Genomic DNA, 19,953 nt, shown 5'->3' with positions numbered 1-19,953 from the left:
TGGAGCTGTAAATGCAAGAATTGAAACAAAGTGAATGCGACGACTAAAGCACAGCCTAGAAAAGGACCTTTAACGATCTCTTCTTCAAAGTCTGGTGGCATAGCGAGGAATCACCCTGTGGGTACGGAAAGATGATTGAGAGGCATCTGGTAAGGACAGAGTAAGGTGGCCATTGTACACCAGCCTCAGTACAAAGGCCAAACTGGTTTTTGCTGCCCCCAGGATCGAGGACCGTGGCCTTGAGCCGCAGGAGCCTGCTGTTCCTCCTCCTGCCAGGACAGTGGAAACCATGAAAGCGAGGAATGCCGCTCCTGAGGAGGGTGAGGGACCTCCTGACCTTCCCTCGTTTTAGGATTGGCTTGCCTGGTTTGGTTTTAGTGTCTTTGAAACGAGGATTTGAAGAGGCTCATGTTATCGTTAACTGTTAGATTACCTTGCCGCTATCATTTTTACTTCTGTTCCACCAGGAGAGAAGAGGCAGGATCCCACCGGGCACGTTATGCCGCACGCCGAGAACAAAGAGCCGGCGCTGGGAGCCTGCTGCCTGCAGCACTGAGCGGATCCACGCCAGGGAACGGGGAAACCCAGGGGAAACAACGCCAGGACACCGGTCAGCAGAGTCAACAGCAGCCGCAGCAGGCTAGCACCTGGCTGCCTGCGGTCGCCGGGGCAAACAAGAGCTTGACGGGGTCGCAACGGGGAACAATATGGCAGCCCTGTCCGCAGGGTTCACTTGGGAAGAAAAAAAAAAAAAATAAAAAAAATCTTTGAGTGGGTCATCAGGCTCGCTTTCACTTGGCAGAGAGCCACAGCCCGCCTCTGGCAAGGAGCGGCCTTCGCCACGAAGGCGGGTACGTCCCTACCGGGCAGGCCGCGAAAGAAAAAGGCGGGAGGCCGGGCCGCCGGCTGAGGCGCCGGCGCTCCGCAGCTTCCCCAGCGGGGGCCGGGCTCAAGGGGCGGCGGGCGGCGGCCCAGCCCGGGGGCCGGCTCCACGCAGCCGCCGGCTCCGCCCCGCGGGGCCGCGGAGCCGGAGCCGGGGCCACATCGGCGGAGAGAGAAGAGGGAAGGAGGGAGGGAGAGCAGCGGACCGTCGAGCCCCGCCGAGCAGGTAGGAGCGCAGCTCTGTGGAGCCGGAGGAGAGGGTGAGGCGCCGGGGGGGGACACACGACACACGGACGGGCTCTCTCTGCTGAGCCCCGGGGGTCTCGGAGGGGATTTCAGCGGCGGGGACTTCCCCGGGGGGGCTTTCTGCAGCCGCGGTGGGGGGGACCGGGCCGGCGTCCCTTCCCCGGGTGGGTGGTTAAGTGTGAGGGCCGCGGGGAGCCCCTCCGGGGGGGGAGTCCCTGTTGCTGCCGGTTCCCCAGGCGTGTGTGCCCGTTCGGAAGCGGTGGGTGAGTTTCGCTCCTCTCGTGTAGCCGGTCTATGGCCTAAAAAAACCCCCAAAGAATCCTCGTCAGGTGCGGTGGAGCCGGTGTCACGCAGGAACGTGTCCTGCAGGCCGGAGGCGTTGATGGCTGTACAGCGGTCTCGGCAGGCTGAATGTGGCTGGGCTGCGTACCCACCAGACCGGGCAGCGTGCTGCCTTCGGTGGGACGCTGTCCTGATTGAGTCCTGAGGTGTACAGGAGATGCCCCTGTAGCAATCTTGCCCCCGTTACCACCACAGAAATCTGGTACAGGCCCAGCCTGTTGTGTCCCTTTTTTTTTTTTCCTTTTCCCCTCTCTTTTAAGGTCACAGTGAAGAGTTCGGAGTAGTGCCTGCCTTTCAACAGCTGGGTAGATGTTGGCTGTGAATTGTCTTGCAGTGCGACTGTTAACAATTCTGTTGATAAGGGCTTGTTACAACCCAGGCGTGCTGTTTCTGCCACAGAGCATAAAAGCTCTGCTGTGTATGCTTTAACATAAAATGGAGCACTAGGTACAAAAAAAAAAAAAAGGGGGGGGGGCAGTGGGGAAGCAGCTATCCTGGAATCTAAATGTTGGCTTTGGTAAGCTGTAAAGCTAGTTCAGGATGAAGTGTTCCTATGTCTTGGACCAGCTCTAGCATTTCCATCTTGCGCGTGAGATGAGAGTTTAAAACTTTACTCGCCGTGCAAGGGAGGGACAGAGTGTCCTACTGCAGTGCTCTCGGAGGTGGTGGCCGGGGAGAAGAGCAGCTCTTGGAGATGTTTGTGCTGCTGCTGGCAGTAGAGGTTCTCAGGGACGTAACCCATCCCTGCGCTAGCAAGGCCTCTCAGTGCGTAGCTTCTGAAAACACCCATGTGCTTTTGTGCGAGCGAGGGTGTACAGCTGGAGGGTGCCATCTTGAAATCTGCCATCGGTGATACTTCCTCTCCACAGAAGACTTTTTTTTCTTTTTAGCTTTCTCAGGCACCTCGGGCTTAAGAAAAATCTTCAAAGATCAAGGTGTGAGCCTGCTGCTATGAAGCTTGCTCGCTGCGTGAGAACAGTCGAGCAGAAGCATGTGGCTAGGATCCTTTTGGTGGGCCACCAGGTCCAAGTGTAGAAACACTGCTCTGAAAATCTAGAGGGAGGTATCTAGTGAGAGGAGCAGTCTCAATAGCGTGCTGCTGCATGCTGTTGTCAAGATAAGCGTATGACAAACAAGCTGTAAAAATGACAAATTACTCAGATCTTACTAAGTACTTCATGAGCACTAAGCAGGGAAAAAAGTGTTAATGGGGGAGGAGGGCACTGGTGGTGTGCCCACTCTGCAGTGTGACTGCGTGGGTGGTGGCAGTCCTGCCAGTGTCCCATCCCAGGACCTCTTTGCAGTTGCTACAGTGGGGTTGTTTTTAACATTCACCTTTGTTTCCGCTCCTTTGGCTGGAGCAAGAACTCCCACACCTATGGTTGTGTTTCTTTAATGAAAAATAAAGAAAAAAAAAGAAAAAAATCCATGGGCGCTTGCTCATGTTAGGCTGCCACATGGGTGAAATGGACCTTTGCCAAAGGCTCTGCAAGCCAATGTGTGGATTTGGAGTCGCTCAGGGAAGTGAGTAGTCTCTCCTCACTCTTAAAGTCCTTTCATTTAACACCTCTTTCATAGAAGGATCTTGCTTCCAAAATAACTTCATGTGGTGGAGCCCCTCTGGGCCTGAACCCCCCTTGGCCAGGTCTTCTCCGTCCTTGCTGAGGGCTCTGGGGACCACTGGGATGACATCCTGGTCCCTGTGCCACTGGGCAGGGGTGGCTGGGTGAAGTCTTGCAGCATCCGCTCAGCTTCTTACCTGCATGCGACAGAAATAGAGCAAGACGCAAGCTCAGTGCCTGGAGAAAGCTCTCCCTGCGGGCGATCTCTGTCCTGCTGCATGGAAGCTCCTCCCTTAAGAGGATTTAGCAGCTTTAACGATGCGGCTCATCTGGACTCTCCTCATTCCTGTTATTGTCTCTATTTTAGTTCTCGGGGGACAGGCAGGTGTAGTGTGACCTACAACTGTAAGCTGGTGCAGGAGATGCTCTAACAAGGTCTTCCCGCAGCTCCACAGAGATTTCCTGCCCCTGCTACCCAAGCCGCTCTCTGCTTCAAAACTCCATGAAGTGCAGGGGGGGTTCATATGAAATTCCTGATTTCGCTGTAGCTGAGGAAAGGTTTTATCCCTCTCCTGTATCTCTGGGTCCTTGTGTCACAGCTGTAAGGCAGCAGGGGACCATCCAGGACTGCAGATATTCATCCAGTAGATGTTTAAACTGGAGATGCAGGGGGGAGTTTTGCAGACCTCTGGTAAACACGGGGCCCAAGGCGCTTCCCAACTCAAACCGTGGCTGTGGTTCTTGGTGCCCGCTGGCTCCATTGCGGTGGGAAGCATGCAGCAGAGGCAGAAGGTGCTGCCGCAGGGACCTTGGGCACCGATGGCACAGGATCTGTTACAGGAAAGCCAGGGTGATGCTGGGGATGTGGACCGTGCCCCATGCTATCTGAAGCGGTGATTATTGCTCCGCTTCAATGGTGCCAGCGGAGTGGCAGCCACTTTCTTCCTGGTTTCCTTTCTGTTTCTGCTTGCTGGTGAGTGGGAGATGCTGGCGTGGGTCTAGCAGGGCTTGGGCTATGGTTGAGTGGCTTGGAAGGCCAGAGGAGGTAGCAGTGCTTCCAGTGGGCCTGTGCAAGAAGGGGTGATGGGAGCCTCAGTTCTTGCACTTCTTCCTCAGTTTCCTCTTTGGAAAAACTTGTGTGTGTCAAAATTAACTTCTGACTGCCAGGAACTCTGGCCCTCACCCTAGAGTGCCTTAACTTCACCTCTCTAAATTAGGAGCACCACGTCTGCATCCCTTTCTCCTCCCCTGCCTTCATTTGTCTCTGAACGTGGATCATGACATCCTGGGATCTGGAGTCCTTACGTACAGCAAAGGGTGAGCTGGGCCCAGCAGCCTTGCCCCCTGCCCCGCGTTGTCAGCTTTGACGGGCTGAGAAATAAACTCTGCTCTTGCACTGACACTTCTGTTGGAAGAATGTGGGATCAGAGCTTTCCACGGGCAAATGATTAATGACATGTGTGTGAAGGGATGGCTGTGTGAGCCACCTTCCCTTTAGGAGCTGTGTAATGAGCTGCAGTCGTTACCTAACCACCTCCATCTCTTCCTGGCTCATCTGTATTCTTAAAGAGGGAATGAAATGGAGGAAAAGCTACAAATTACAGGCTCTCTCTTGGCATGGTAAAAGGAATAATATGGGAGGCACAGCCAGTGCCAGCAGTTCCTTGACGGTCGGTCGGCTGTGGCAGAGGCTATTTGCTGAAAGCTCTCTCTCTGGGCTAACAGGGCTCAGAAACACTGAAGCAGTTAATGGCTGACTTGAACCTAGACAGGGTGATAAGTGAAGCACAAGGAACTGCGTGCTGGAGATTGCTTAAATCATTGCTTGCGTGCGCTGACAGATTCAGAGCGAGCTAATTTTCTGGAAGAAAGATGAGGCGTTACTGTGGGCAGCTCTGTGAAAGGGACTGCCTGGTAGATGACAGCAGAAAAAGGGAATAAAATAGTAGCCTTTTGGGATGGGGACGGGGATTGGAGACTGCTGGCTCAGTACCCAAGCGTGCGTCCTCTTGGACACAGCAGGGCCAGGGAAGCTGGGTGGTTTGGGGCTCATCCAAAGCAAATACAGGGGAGAAAGGGAAGGAGACGAAGCTGAAGGCAGGCTTCCTCCTGTGGGAAGAGGCACACGCATGGGCTGTCTGGCTGACTGCTCTAGTTCTTTTATCTCCTTGATGGAGCTTCAGAACTGGGACACCACCATTAAAAGCAAGTCAAATCAAAGTCTGGTGCATGTACTTTATTTCTGAAACTTGCTGCTGAGGTAAGTGGCCTGTCTGTCTTTAAACAGCTCAGGAGCTGGGAAGGGCCAGCTCTTCTGTGCCACTAGGAGCCTTGGACATGGGCAAAGGACTGGTGGCATTTGTTAAGGATGCTGCTGGGCTGCTGTTTTAGTTTCTTTGCAGCGCAGCCTTGAGCAAACAGGTGCATCATGAAAGCGCTTTACCCTTTACTGCAAAATTGTCGCTGGGCTGTAAGCAGATCACTGATCTCTTCCAGTATGATGATAATCCTATGGCCATGTGTACTGGAGAAATGCTGATCTGGGACAAGCTATATACGTTAGGATATCCAGCAGCCCGGAGATTTGAAGTTATATAATGGAGAGTTCTCCTTGTAGGCAAAAATAATGCTGCTTTAGTCGGAGGTCTCTCGTACGCAAGCAAAGGAAGAGATGAGCTGTCAGAGCTGCAGCCATGCACCTTGAGCCAAGCTGAGCTTCCCACAGCTGCAGCTGGATACTGCCCTTGGTCCCTTCTGCTGCTGCGCCCCATCCGTTGTCATGTAGGCAGTTTGGGAATTGCGGGAGAGGAGCTAGCTTACATGGATTTGCATAGCAGGGCCCAAACTTGCTGTACAGTAGTTTTGCCTGTTGGGAACAAAGGAGGCTGTTTCCCAGAGTTGCCCTGGAGAAGGGGTTATGGTCACTGGACGTGGCAGTGTCCTCCACCAGCACCTTCCTTTGGCCGCTGCCTCTGCGGTCCGTGAGGTTTCTGTGCCCTTGCCAGGATGGGGTCGAGGAGCCACAGGGGAGCTTGATGTCCTCAGCTCCTGCCTCTGCAGGAGAGGCTTCATACAGCAAATGGTCTGTCTAGTTTTAAAAGCAACCCACTCCAGGACCCTGATTTTGCTACAGGACTGGCACAGGTTCGAGTGAGTTGCCTCTAGATGTTTTCTGCACTGGGGTGCTGTGGGATCACAAGCTGTGCTGTATTGGTGCAGGGCTTCAGGAGCGGCACGTGAGGCAGGTGTGGAGGTAACGTCTTGGCACTTGGCTAGGACTGTGAGGGCTGCTGCCGTCATCTCGTAATATAATATGCAAATCCTAAACGCCTGGAGCTTGCATGTCTCCTGTGATGGATGATTAGCTGTTTGGTTGGGAATCAATCGTGAAGTCTAAATTAGCTAGAGGAGCTCTGCTATTGCACAAAACGGTTCAGTGCTCTAGTTAGACCTTTCCAGGGAAGTTTCTGTACCTTTCATGGCATTTCATTTTCTAGGTGCTCTAGTCTTAGAGACAAAAATATCTGTGTTGGGAATGTCTTATTCCCTTCCTACCTGTTTTTCTTCCGATTTCTCCTTGGTCCTGCAAACGGCTTACTTAACATTACTTGGAATACGTGTGGACAGAAATTGGAGAGGTTCCGTATTCAGTGGTGTCATTATCAAGTGTTTTTTTGGACTTTGGTCCCCAGAGCTAACACGCCTGCTTTCGAAATTACTTAACATTACTTGGAATATGTGTGAACAGAAATTGGAGAGGTTCTGTATTCAGTGGTGTCATTATCAAGTGTTTTTTTGGACTTTGGTCCCCAGAGCTAACATGTCTGCTTTCAAAAGGCACCATGCAGACTGCTCTGCTCCTCTCCTTTCTGCTTATAATCAAGTAATTTGTAGAGTACCCTTTGCATAAAAGAGTGGTGTTCTGGCTCGTGTGGTGATAGGACACCATCTCTAGTACTGCAGTTATAATCGTGCTGGTGGTGTGGTGCAATCAAAGCATCCTCTTGACTGCTGTGGGGCCAGTCATGTGTCTGCTGTGTGTGTCAGCTTGGATTGAAGCTGCTGGTGATGAGTCAGTCTTGAGTGGCTTTGCTGGAAGGTCCTCAACTTCCCAGTGTGCTTTACAAGTAAACTCTGTCTCCTGTCCCCTCGCTCCCATTCTTCCTTGTCTTGTGATCATGGAGCTAGGTTCCCTGTTCATACAGAAGCGTGGATCCAGAATACTGTGCTGGACTTGGATTCAGGAGACTGCTCACCTGCAGTTTAGCAAGGCTGTTTCCCCCTCTGCTGTTGCCTTGAGTTTTGCCCTGACTGAGCGGAGATCGGAGCTATTTTCCAGCATCTATGCTGCATGCTTGAAGAAACTGGGGCTTAAAAGGCAGGCAGCAGTCCTAATTATGCTCATCTCTGAAGTCCCTTCTAGTGGGGGGGGGGAACAACCCCAACCTGACAAAACCCAGCTGCCTGGATGTACTTTCCCAACAGTCTGAGAAGCTGCTGGGCTCTTCTTTGCATTCAGATGCCTTTCTAATGCAGGTTTGCAGAGACACTGCACATGGAATAACTAAAGAGCCCTCTGAGTTGTGCGGTAAATCTGCCTATTCCCAAAGAAAGCTCTTTTAATTAGAGAAGACTTTTGCTCGGCAGCTGCTTTGCAGGACAGTGCTAGACCAGAGCTGTGTGGAGAAGCCCTGGTGAGCCATGTGAAACAAGGTGAAGGCACAGCCCTTCTGCTGCACCTCCCTGGGGATGCCCCACAGGAGTGGAGTGGGCTGGGAGGCTGCAGGTACAATGGAGGTCCCCGGAGGTTGGCGGTGAGGGGGAGTGGAGCTCTGCGGGGTAGGTCAACCTCACAAGTGAGCCCCAGCCCTTCTGTGGGACTTTCCACAGGAGGTGGCTGTTCTCCGTGCACAGGGCTCAGCAGGTCCCTCCCACCAGGTCTTCCAAGGGTGATAACACCTTGTCTGAGCGCAGCTAAAATAGGGGTGGTTGTGCCTGCTCCCAAGGGGTGGGAGGTGATGCCCACAGCTGCTGTTGCCTCTCCTGGCTGACGTGAGGGGACCCGACAGGTCAGAGTTTCCCCTCTCCCCGCTCCCTGGGGGAGCGGTTGTGACTCGCGGCTTCCTGGAACAAAACAGAGGTGACCAAGATGCTGTTGCCGAAACTGCTGGGAATTTGTTAATGCCAAAAGCGGCAGCAAGCTGGCTGCTACCTTGGCAGAAGAGGCTATTTCAAGGGAGGGCTATTTTGAGGAACAGCCAGCTGCTTTAATGCCCGAGTTCAAGACCTCAAAGGCTCCTTTGATTTGATGCTGCAATCCTGCCGGTGGTCGCAGAGCCTGGGTGTTTCTGCATTCATTCCCAATCCATCGTGTTGCAGCTTTGGAGGCTGTCGTGGCGGTGGTTTAGACTTGATCCTATAGTAAAACAGTAAGTTCCTGCTTTTGTGTAGCTTCAGGCAGGTGGGAAACCTCTTCCTAGCCCAGCTGCCAGCTATCAGCGAGACCTACTGGTGTGTATTTAAGTAGACGGCCGTGCACCCCATGCTGTCCCATGGGAACCTAAACAGTTTGCTCTTTGTTTGCCCAGAAGAGAGACGGCCTTTGCCACAGGGTGTTTGCTGTCAGGAGGAACAGCCTGTACAGCGGTGTGCAAGCTGAGCCAGGTCAGCGGCTGTGTTACTGCTGTGCTCTCTGATGGTTACTCCTGTGCCCAGGGTCTCGGTGGAGAGCCCCCGTGTCTTGCGGTGGGTGACTCTCCTTCTGGCAGCCTCCTGTCAGAGGAGGAGCAGGCTATGGGACTTTGCTGGGCTGGGTTTCAAGCTGCTGCACCAGCGAGGGGTGGGCAGGTATCCGGGGGGCAGAGGGAGCCTTGCGTCACAGCCATAACCTGCACAGGTAGCATGCATGAGACCCCTTGCTGTAGTTTGATGTCATTAATAAGTTTGGCTTGATTTAAAAATTGTAGAACTGATGTGGAGTAGAAACGTTCTCTGCGGAGCAGGCTGTAGGGGAAAGACCACAATGTGGTGGGACAGAGGCAAGTAAGGAAAAAAAAAAGTGTCTGCAGCCATGTTAAAAAGTAATCTTAGCCTTGGTCGTGATTTACTGATTAAAGATGAAATAGCCCCCCCCCTCCTGAAACAAGAGCATTTCTCTCTGCATTGAGGCTTATCTGATATTTGTAAATCAGTTATTCTGGATAAAAGTTCTTTCCTTTTAAAATAAATACCTCTGAACTGCTCTTTTTCCATCTCATTCTTCTAGCATTGCTCCATCAAATAGTCTTCTGAAATATTTGTGCTCTAAATTTAGAAAAGGAGACCCTTTCAAGAAAGTAGAAAAGGCCACCCAGCCTCCCTTGGTTCAGGTTCAGCTGAACCCGTTTTCCAGACCACTGTGCATAGGTCTGCAGACTCCAAGGAGGCCCCTCCTTTTCCCAAAACAGACCCAGCTTTTCGAAGTCTTGCTGTCTATTTTAACTGCCAAATTCCTGGGGAACTTAGCCCATATGTCTGTTCCTCTTGGCTTGAAGCAGCCCTGTCCATAACCTACGCATGTGGTGCTTGGAAGGATGGATTAATTATTTTCCTTTTTTGGATGGTGTTTGGTGGAGGGGTGATCTTAACTGCAGGTGGCAGGTCTATAATTGAGTAATGTTCTCACATTGCTCCAATTAAGTTGCTCCAATTAAGTCTGTTGGGATTACCTGCCTGGTAATGTGGCAGTCAGCAGGGTAGCAGAACACCTGCGTGTATTGCAATCTGCCTTGGCCTTCAGGACCATCTTTACAGAAGGGAAACCAAAAGTTTTTGAGCATCTCTTCTAGCTAGCTGAGTGTTTTCTGGAGCCCCCCTTTGTTTTCCAGCTTTGTCTGCTGAGATTTCTTATTGTGGCATTTCACTTCTTAGGAAAGGCTGGGAACGAAGCCGCTTCACTGCAGCTTCTGTAACAGCTTGTGCTGTGTTATTCTTCCTCCTCACAGTGCTGCCCTTTACTGCTGTACAATTGCAGCTTTCTTTTGCACTTTCTTCCTCCTGTAGGAAGAACTTGGAGTGAGGAGACTGCTCTGTGAAGGTGGAAGGAAAAAGTGCTAGGCAATGCTGCCGTACATCTCGGAGACTGTACAGCAGCCCCTGCTGGGACCGATTCTTCCAGAGTAAAGCATGGAATTGCTTCTGAGCTGCATGCTCAGAGGGAACAGACCAGTGAGGGGTTTGGCTGTTGTGGCCAGGTGCTGCCAGTTACAAATGTGAAACTATTTGTATTATTCACATTGATATTGGAGGGGGGAAAATGTGGTTGCAGGTGGATATTTTTGAGTAGAAGGGAATGACTCAAAGCATCTGTGCTCTAAACTCTTGTACTTTAGGGCTTTCTTTCCCTCCCTGCCCTCTCTAAATCATCACTTTGGAAAAAGGGGCTGCTTGAGACAGAGTCCCTTCCTCTGAAGCTTTTTATAGTTCTGCCTTTCTCTTTTCATTCATGCCCACTGGTAGAGTCAAGTGGTATCCGTGGTGTGAAACTCAGGATATTGTGAAATGTTAGTCCTCAGGCTGTCTGTGACTGTGCTCATCTCGCCAGCGAGCGGGCCAGTCTCCAGTGGGGTGCAGGGTCTTGTGTAGACCTGGGATGGTCTGATGGGAAGTAAAGCTGCTCCTAGAGTAGAGGGCAGTCAGTGGAGAGGCTGGGTCTGGCAGTAACCTTTCGTGGCTGCGGCACTGCTGTTGGGCGAATGGCTCCGTACCATTGAGTCCGTTGAGTTTGGAGATGCCTGGCTTAGGCATCCCTGTCTCCTTGTAGCAAATGGGTTTGCTGAGTTGCTTTCCTTGTCCTCCCTGATATGCCTGTCTGGGAGAGACTGAGATACTTTGTGTGTGAATCTTGCAGGAATCCTCTACTTCTGACTCTGGGTACTGGCAGCCCTGCAACAGGGTCCTTCAGATTGTAGAGTGGAGGGTCCATGGTTATGGTAGGGCAGATGTTGTTGAAGAGAGATGGTTATTACAGCTGCTGATCTGTGGTCTCCTGCTCTAGAATCATATGTAACAGTGCCAACATACTAGCAGGGGAAGAGGAGTGGTTCGGTAGCCACAGGCATACAGACAGCTGGTAAGTGGTGAGGGTGCTGCAGTTAGCAAATGGTGTATTTGGCAAAAAGAAGATTCCTGAGATCATAAATAGAAAAGGGACTATTTCTGTGAATGGGCCTGTCCTGGTTTCTGCTGTGATAGAGTTAATTTTCTTTGTAGTAGCTGGTATAGCCTTATGTTTTGGATTCAGTATGAGAATAATGTTGATAACACACTGAAGTTTTCAGTTGTTGCTAAGTCGTCTTTATACTAAGGCAAGGATTTTTCAGCTTCTCATGCCCAGCTAGCAAGAAGGCTGGAGAGGCACAAGAAGTTGGGAGGGGACACAGCCAGGACAGCTGGCCCAAACTGGCCAAAGAGGTATTCCATACCATGTGGCGTCATGCCCAGTATATAAACTGGGGGGGCGTGGGGTCGAGGGGATCACTGCTCAGGGACTAACTGGGCATTGATCAGTTGCATTGTGCATTACTTGTATATGCTAATACTTTTATTATTACTATTGTCATTTTATTAGTGTTATCACTATCATTATTAGTTTCTTCTTTTCTGTTCTATTAAACTGTTCTTATCTCAACCCACAAGTTTTACTTTTTTCCTAATTCTCTCCCCCATCCTGCTGGATAGCGGGGAAGTCAGCGAGCAGCTGCGTGGTGCTTAGTTGCTGGCTGGGTTTAAAACACGAGAAGGCCAAAAGATGCATCCCTTTGTGGGCTGAGGCACTTTTTTGTGCCAGTGGGACTTCTGTGACTTTCTGGTCATGCTGGGTCTGCAGTAGTCTTCCAGCTCTGCTTGATCTGTGGGGCTAAAGGGTTAAAACCTTTGCTGCTTGAAATCAGTGCCTTGCTGTCAGCAAAGGATCTGATGCAAAGCATGTGATATGATTAAAAAGACTAATAGCCTGTCTCTTCTGTTGTTTGAGAAGGCTGACTTAATTCTAAAGCTTTACAGTCATTCAGAATAACAAACCAAAGGTCTCTGTTTGCTTTGTGGTGGACTTTTTTTGTTGTTTTTTTTTTTTTTCTTCCTTTCTGCCACTTAAGATTCTGCAGATGGACCTTAGGGGGAGAGGTCTTGGGGAGAATCCTGTTGCCAGAAGACACTTCCATTCTCCAGTGGGCTAGTCCCCCAGCAGCATGGGACTTCAGTGCTCTTGTGAGGGCTTGGCTAGCTTGGCAGGGTGTCCAAGTTCCTCCAGAGGCATAGCCTGAGAATCAGGAGGGAGTGCTCGTCCTCCTACGCTCTTCTGGGTAGGCAATCTCTAGTGCTTGGCTTCTAGCAGTGTCTGGCTTCAGCTATGGAGTGACCTACTGGAGAGCCTGCTATTGCTGGGAGTAGCAGTGAATAAGCCTCGTTGGGCTCAGCTGCCTTCCCACGCTGGGTGCCAGTGCCTGGGCTCTGCTCAGCCCCATCCACTTGTCTGTGGAGAAGAGTGGTGTAGTCCCAAGGCTCAACAGGCAGAGGGGAGGTGGAGGGAGAGGGTGTTTGTTTAATTGCTGTTCAAGTTGCTAAGCTAAGGAACATTTCCTGCCCTTGAATTAAAACTACTCCCTCTGCACCTTCAGTACATCCTTGCTAATTTCTGGGAAGAACCAAAAAGAATAGGAAACCTCATTTCCCAGTTCAGGCAGATGCTGTGACTTCTCAGAAACATGTTTGGCATGGGTGTGTGAAATCTAAACACCTACTAGTTATCTGCCCTAGCATCTGAGAAAATGGAAGTAAACTGAAAACCAGTTTGTTTTGAAAGGGGACTTTACAGTAGAAAGTCCTCGACCTTGACCTCTTGCATCTTATGGGAGGAGGTGGTGGAAAAGATAAAAATCAGTTATATTACCTGGCTCCTACCTCTGTTTGGCAATCTCTGGTGCTGTCTCATAAGGTAGATAAAAAGCTTTTATTAAGGCTTTCTTCCTGCCTGGACTGTGTTAGCCTTTAGGTGCTTTGGCAGGGAGGGAAGGCTGCTGGTTCTTGGGAAGGTATCTCCAAGCCAAGTAGTGTTGGGAGGGATATTGTGCAACTTGTCCTCGGAGATCTGTTGACCTCCAAGGCATTGTTGGCACGAGAAGGGAGGCTCGGCTCGGGAGCCCGTCCTGTGCATGTACTTGCACCAGGGATTTCCAGGCTGATGAATCTGATGGCAACAGCATCCTTTGCCTGCTGCGGAGCCACGCTGGGGAGAAGCTTATCCAAGCACAGGCAGGGTGCTGCTCATCTGTGCCGGCCACTTTGCTGCAGTTTGGGGTGCAGGTCCTGCTCACAGGCTTTCCTCCTCTGTGGGGAGGTGTGGGGCAAGCCGGGGTGGGGGGCTGCCTTTGACAGATGCTGCTCGTGGGTGGTGGAGCTGGTGGGGACCTCTCTTTCAGAGGTTAAGTTTACAGCCTAACAGCTCCAAGTGCAGAGCCAATGTAGTCAAATGGCAGAGTTGCCCAACCAGTTTTGTGAAAACTATGCATTTTTACTGTACCTTGTGCTGGTTTTAGTCAGTGTGGAGACCTCTTTCTGGACCCTACCTGCAGTGTTTGTTGTACAAGTAACATTCTAGTACGTGGTGATAAAAAAGAGAAAAAGTCCACTAAACTGTACTTCTGGCTTTTTCTTCTGTCTGCTATTTCTGGTAAGTGGGGTTTTTTTTGTTGGCTTGTTTGGTTTTTTTAAGGGGGAGAGGAGAACCAAATAACTTCTGGGACAGGTTGTGGGTTTTTTGGGTTAGGTTTTTTTTCCAGTTTTTTTGCCAGAGTTGTATCCCTGGTCTTGCTGAATGGAAAATTTTGCTTATATGGGAGAAATACTGTCCTGCAAATACTGTCATGCTGTGCAAGCATGAGTGTGTAGACTGAAAATAGCAAAAAACTTTCTCAATTTGCCAGTTGTGGGAACTGAAGACCTACTTTAATGTTGGCTTTCAAACTGAAGTGTGAAGGCCAGATGTTCTTAAAATCTGATTGTACCCCTTGCAAATATAGAGATGATAATAGGCGCTTCTAAAACCTGCGCTGCTCTTTGATACTGAACTGCGACTTGGTTTCTTTTTAACAGTGTAATAGTGGTTTATAAGTATCTAGTAACTTCCCCTCGAGAGTCAGAAGTACATTTATAAAATACGCATTTCCTTTTTACAAAATGCACAACGTGCGCTTGCTGTTGTAAAACATGCTGAAAAACCTCTGCCATCGTAGACAGTCCTATGGGTGCTTTCTAAATCTAGGGATGACACTGTTGCTTGTCAGATTATTCTCACAACAGTTTACTAACTACGCCAAGTCAAACGGAAAAACTTTTAATGTCTTACCACGTGCAACAGGAACAAATCTGCCCTTGCAGTGTGAGTTGATGAGTTTCCTCAAACTCATCTGGTTTCCTAAGAAATCTAGTCTTTCCAGTGGTATTTCTGTAGTACTTGCAGCCAGCTGTTGCCTTGCTTTAGTTTGCTCCCCTTACTCCAGCAACAGCACAGGTAGAAGGACTGCACGCATGCTTGAGCCTCTGGCTTGCAAATGTCTTGCAGACGCTCATGTTAGGGTGTCACTGCACATGTGTCTACTTCTACGTGGTAGAGCAAAATTTATTGACAATTAAGTATCGTGCTGTGGTTTGCAGGCTGATGTAGCTATGCTGCTATGGCTGACTTTGTGCTTAGCCCTCAAACCATATCCTCTAGCTTGAAGGCAATTGCTTCTACTTAAGCTAAGAAGCAACTGTCTCTAGAGTAGATGGAATAAGAGATAGTCTGTTCTGCATGCCTTCTTTTCTTCCCTTCTGTTTCCAAAGCTTGTATTATGCAGAAATAGTTTTCTACCTTGCCCCGACACTTTCCTTCTAAAAGAAACCATAGCTAAATCAGTGACATATACACACACGTATAGAATCATGGAATGGTTTGGGTTGGCAGGGACCTTAAAGATCATCTAGTTCCGACAATCTCTGCATCCACAAGTGTGGCCTGTTTGAGGGGGTAACCCTAATTAGCAGCCTTAATTTTTAGGATCTAGCTTCTCCCTCAAATCCCTCCATTGTAACTGTTGAAGAGTTGCTGTTTGGAAAATCTCCATGACAAACATGATCTTGTTTATGTTTTCAAGGTCATTACACAGCTGGTATTATCTCAGTGGAGCTTAAGGAAAAGTTCAATGAATTCAGACCTGAATCTTTCACTGGTTCTGTGGTTATTTGCTTGCCAGAGACAAGATGTACTTCCCAGGTGTACTGAAAGTCCAAGGCCTCTGAATATTAACGTCAACAAGATGAGGGCACTCTTCTTAGGACATTCTTTGTATGTTAATGTGGCTGTAACTTGCAGTCTCTGCCCTGAGGGCAGTGCTGTACCTGGTTAACAGGAGACTTAGTTAACTCTGTCATTGTTCATTAACCAGTACTGTTGTGTGAAGCTGTCCTGTCTCATCACTGATGATCAGGAGACCTTTTGATTGCCGAGTGCTTGTTCTTCATGTGTGTGAATAGAGAAGCATTCCTGGCAGCTGGGCTTTGTGGTGCAAGGGCTTAAAATCCTGCAAAAGACGATCTGTTTCCTCCCCTGCTATTAAAGATCGTGGCTTTCTGGGCTGCCCCTTCCGCAGCCTCTCCCGCATGCCGGTGTCTGGCTTGGAGCTGGAAGGGGAAGTGACCGTTTAGTGAGCAACTTCTCATCCTCAGCTGGTTTCTGTGGGTCTCTGGTGTGGTATACAGCTGATCTGGTTCTGGTTTCTGGCTTGGGATAATACTGCACAAAGTAACTGCCCTAGCCTTCAAAATGGCCTTAACCTCATGCAAATTAGCGTGCAGATAAACTTCTTTATGGAACCAGTGGCTTGCTGATTCTCTCCTAGGGACAGGTGCTGGTTGCTGTGGTGAGAGGACGCCAGTTCTGTGACCCGAGTACATCAGTGGGAGCTCCTCCTTCTCCAGGGCTTCTCGGTCAATCTGTCTACAAATGAGCCCAGCTAACCTCGGTGACTCTTGTGGTGTGAAAAGAAGGCAGGGAGGTGAAACCAGATCAGGGAGAGCTGTAGAGATTTTTTCGAAGTCCAACCTGGTAATAGATCTTGAAGGAAACAACCTGTTGCAATGTGTAAGGCTTGGGTAGGGCATGGGGAAAGTGGTCCTTGCCTGCTGCGTCAGGAGGCACTTGCAGTGCTCGTTGTCAGCTGAGGCTATTTTGGAGGTTTGCTTCAGTGGGCTAGTTGAACTTTCTTCCAAAGATCCCACCTGCCACATCAGGTGCAAGATGTAAAGGATTAGGGGCCTCAGGGTATGCTGCAGAACCTTACTTCACAGCGCTGGCTGCTGCATCTCTGCATCTGTCAAGTTGGAAGTTTCCCTTTCGGCAGGCAGGAGGGATGGCAGAAATGAGCTGGCATGCCAGCCGTACAGGGCATTCAAGGTGTTTGTGGGGGCAAGGGGAAGGAATAGCAACTGGAAAACTAATTCTGGTGCTGGTTTGACCTCATCCTAGCCTGGTAAAAGCTAGTAGCAGCATATCCTACAGGGTCTGCCTTTGTTTTACATTCCCTGGGCTTAGAGCCTGAGGGGTGGTAGTGGGGAGGAACTGAACAAAGTACATAGAAACAACCTGCAGCTTCTTCATCGTAACCGATCATTTCCTTTTCTTAATGAGGAGGGTTTGGGGGAGTGGGAGCAGCATCTTCCAGGCTCTGTAGATGCATTCAAATGTGAACCCCCTTCTACTTGACTTGGAGTATTGGGGCTGACCTTCAGAGCTCATTGCTCTTGGGCGCAAGCATGCTCTCCTCGAGGGCTTGCAGGAGCTTTGCACTTGCCTGTAAATGTACCGAGACGGTGATTTCCACAACTGATCTACTCCGGTTCACGTTGAGGTTGTTCCTGCTTGTCTCCTCCTCTTTCATCACGCTTGTAAATGAGCCCCTTATTTGTGCCGTACAGTGACTTGGCAGCTGAGGTGCTTCGGCTGCCAGAGCTCATCGGGAAGAAACCTGCACTGCAAGAACGGTGCTGCAGAGGAAGGCTGAGCTCTTACCGGCAGAGCTGCGTGGCACAGGCATGTACAGCGCTAACCTCAGCCAAATATCATAAACTTCAGCGGGCACCAAACGTGCAGTGCTTGCTACGTGGAGGCAATACAGGATCTAATTTGAGAGAGCAGAATTGCAATTAAAAATGCACTTAACCACATCAGTCTAGGGGCAGAGAGGCTATAACATCTGCGTGTAAGTGTTCCCTCTCCGTCTCACCGGCCGATGGTGGGATGGGAGGCAGAGGTGTTTGGTTCTCCCCATATCGCCTGTCCTTTGCTGCGGTCACCTTCTGCGGGACGGGGGCTGGGAGTATCACAGGCTCCTGCGACAAAAATAAGTTAATCTCTGAGCCGTGATGGGACTCCTCTGCTGTCGTTAACAAAGCAGGCCTCTGTCTGCCTCTCCTCAGACACGCTTGTCCTGGATTTTGTGCTCCACATTCCGGTCTTGCTGTCATCGCTGTTGCTGGGAGAACAACAGGTCTGAGAGCTGGAGGTGGCGGAGGGGGCAGGAAGCCATCCCGTGATGCTGGTTTAGCCTGTGCCAGCTTGTCCCGTTCCTCCCCCGTGGGGAACCCCAGGGTCCTGGATCAATTGATGCCTTCCTGGAGTTAGTAATCCCTTCAGGTCCTGGGGCTGAAGCTGGGCTAAGAAAGTCCCAGGATCAACTACACAGAAGCTGACCAGGCCGTGTTGGCAACCAAGTTTTTATGGCAGTAGTGCCTCAAAGCAGCAAACTGATAGATGTGCATAAATAATCTCACATATATTTACAGGATGGGAAATGAGGGGCTGGGAGAAACGCCTCTCTGCAAGTTGACAGTACCATCTCTTATGAAATCCTCTGCAGAGCTGGCATTAATCTGGAGAATGATGGAAAATTTGGAAGCGTATGGGCAGGATTGTTGAAAAGAGTGGATGTGGCTGCTTGGGGAGGAAAATTCAAATGGTCAAAGCAGCTGGGGTGGAGAGGAAAAGGAGGAAACAAACAATTGCAGGCAGTCAATGGAACTTAAAAGTTATAAACTTAATGTTTTAAACCTTTGCACACATTGCAGCAGGATGTTAAGGCTCAAAAGTTGACCAACTTCAAAAGGCGAATGGTCAGCTCTCGCCGACACAGTCAGCACTGGCTAGCAAGACTCAGTACTTAAGCCAGCCCTTCACTGCCAAGTGGCCCATGGATATGCCCGGTTGTGATAACACCAAGCTTGTCTGCTTCCAAACCTGGCCCATCTCAAATTTTGTTGAGCTGCTGCTTCTGCTGTATGGCAGTGTTGCTGCTTTTGTGACTGTTTGTGCAATTTCAGGACATAGGGTTTTGAGGAGTTTCATTAATGTAGTGAACAAAAGCAAGTTTAATTTCTTAAGGATAGCAGAGGAATTGGAAAATCTGTAATGTTTCAGTATGTGGAGCCCTAAAGTATCTTAAAAGCTCAAAGCAAAACTCTAAAAACCTGGTTCTCTTTTGGCTTGAAAACTGTACTTGGAATTACTTTATGACTAGGAGCTATGGAAGAGGTATATCTCCCTGTGGCAAGAGGAGAACGGTGCATAATGCTGTAATGCACAGCTGGGTTTTTGGTTTTTTAATAAACATTGAAGGTGGTATGCCTTTAACAAATAGCTAAGAGTAGAAGAGGCCTGGAAGCAATCTTTTACTCTTGTCACCTCAGGCATGTCACCTTCCACTCCAGCTCTTCTCAACTTGTTTGACTACTTAATTATCTTAGATAACTATTGCAAAGATCCTGACAGCTCTGCAAATCTCTGTTTTCCTGACTAATCAAAGTAGTGTGGACAGAGTTGGAAATGGGCAGCACATGGCTACTTAGTGCTAGGAAGCAAATCGCCAAGTACTGGGAGTTGCCCCTCCAGTTTGAAAATAAGGAGGATTGCACCTGGGACTGGACATCTTAAGGTAAGAAGTCCAGTGCCTTGTGCAGGAAGTTATTACCTAGCTTAGCTCTTGGCTAGGTTGAAGAGTAGAAAAACACTTGTATCCCCCACAACAGACATTCATCATCACCTAGGGACCTGGCTGCCTCAATGTTCTGGTTAGACTGCCAGGCTCCAGTTTGTCATGCTATTAAGAGGAGATGTGTTCATGGTGAAGCCAGTAAGCAAGCCAGCTGGATGGGAAAACTTATGTCTTAGTTATCCTCTCCAAGTGCAGTCTTAGGTGTTGGTGCCTGCCAGGATTAATGGCCTGAGAGAATGTTTCTCCTGCAGAGGAAAGGAGGGAAGCACAGAGTCTGAAGGAAGCAACGTTTGTGCTCTCCCTGCTCAAACACTTGCTCCTTTTCTGAGATACCCTTGAAGGGCACGGTAGTCTTTGGGTTACAGCTGTTCTGTGACAGCAAGCTGTCATATGATTTGTTGTAGGAGAGAAGCTCTAATGTGGGCAAGGCTTGTTGAATAAACTTGCTGTCATTAACCAAGGGTAAAAGTCTGCTAACAGAGAGGCTTCACTCACTTTTCATAGGTTGGTAGTGATGCAGCTGTTGTATAGTGCATCTGTGCTGGAACAGAACCAGCTCATAGCCAATGGCTGCACCTGGGGGGGGGGGCTGGAAATGGGAATGGGAATATGTGTTTGATATTTGATGTAAGTATGAACCAGAAACTATTACAGGAGCTTTCCCCAGCTAATTTGAAGGACCTACTTTTGGATGCCACTGGCTTTATGGACTCTGACCTGAGGAGTTAACTGAATAAAAAATGACTGAGATGATGCTAACCTCGCTGTGCAGTAAGAGCTCTTTAGGTGCAATGACTGCTATATAGATGGGATTTTTAAGATCAACCTGTAGCACAGCTGGCTGATACTGTATTTCT

General features: G+C 49.6%; 1 protein-coding gene across 2 annotated transcripts in view; it reads left to right on the top strand.

Moving 5' to 3' along the window:
• The first annotated feature begins 967 nt into the window (after positions 1-967).
• The window catches only part of CD82 (CD82 molecule), a 41,384-nt gene continuing 22,398 nt past the window's right edge, over positions 968-19,953 (top strand). Inside the window, exon 1 of one of the 2 annotated variants that reach the window (XM_069784660.1) lies at positions 968-1,108. The gene's annotated coding sequence lies outside the window, so the exon portion shown is untranslated. Of the gene's footprint in view, positions 1,109-13,622; positions 13,741-19,953 lie in introns of those variants that run through there. The other variant, XM_069784661.1, reaches the window with a different exon arrangement.

Source organism: Haliaeetus albicilla, chromosome 5, assembly GCF_947461875.1.
Source record: "Haliaeetus albicilla chromosome 5, bHalAlb1.1, whole genome shotgun sequence".
Taxonomy (NCBI): Eukaryota; Metazoa; Chordata; class Aves; order Accipitriformes; family Accipitridae; genus Haliaeetus; species Haliaeetus albicilla.
The sequence above is the reverse complement of the archived record's forward strand: the minus strand, read 5'-3'. Positions and strand labels throughout refer to the sequence as shown.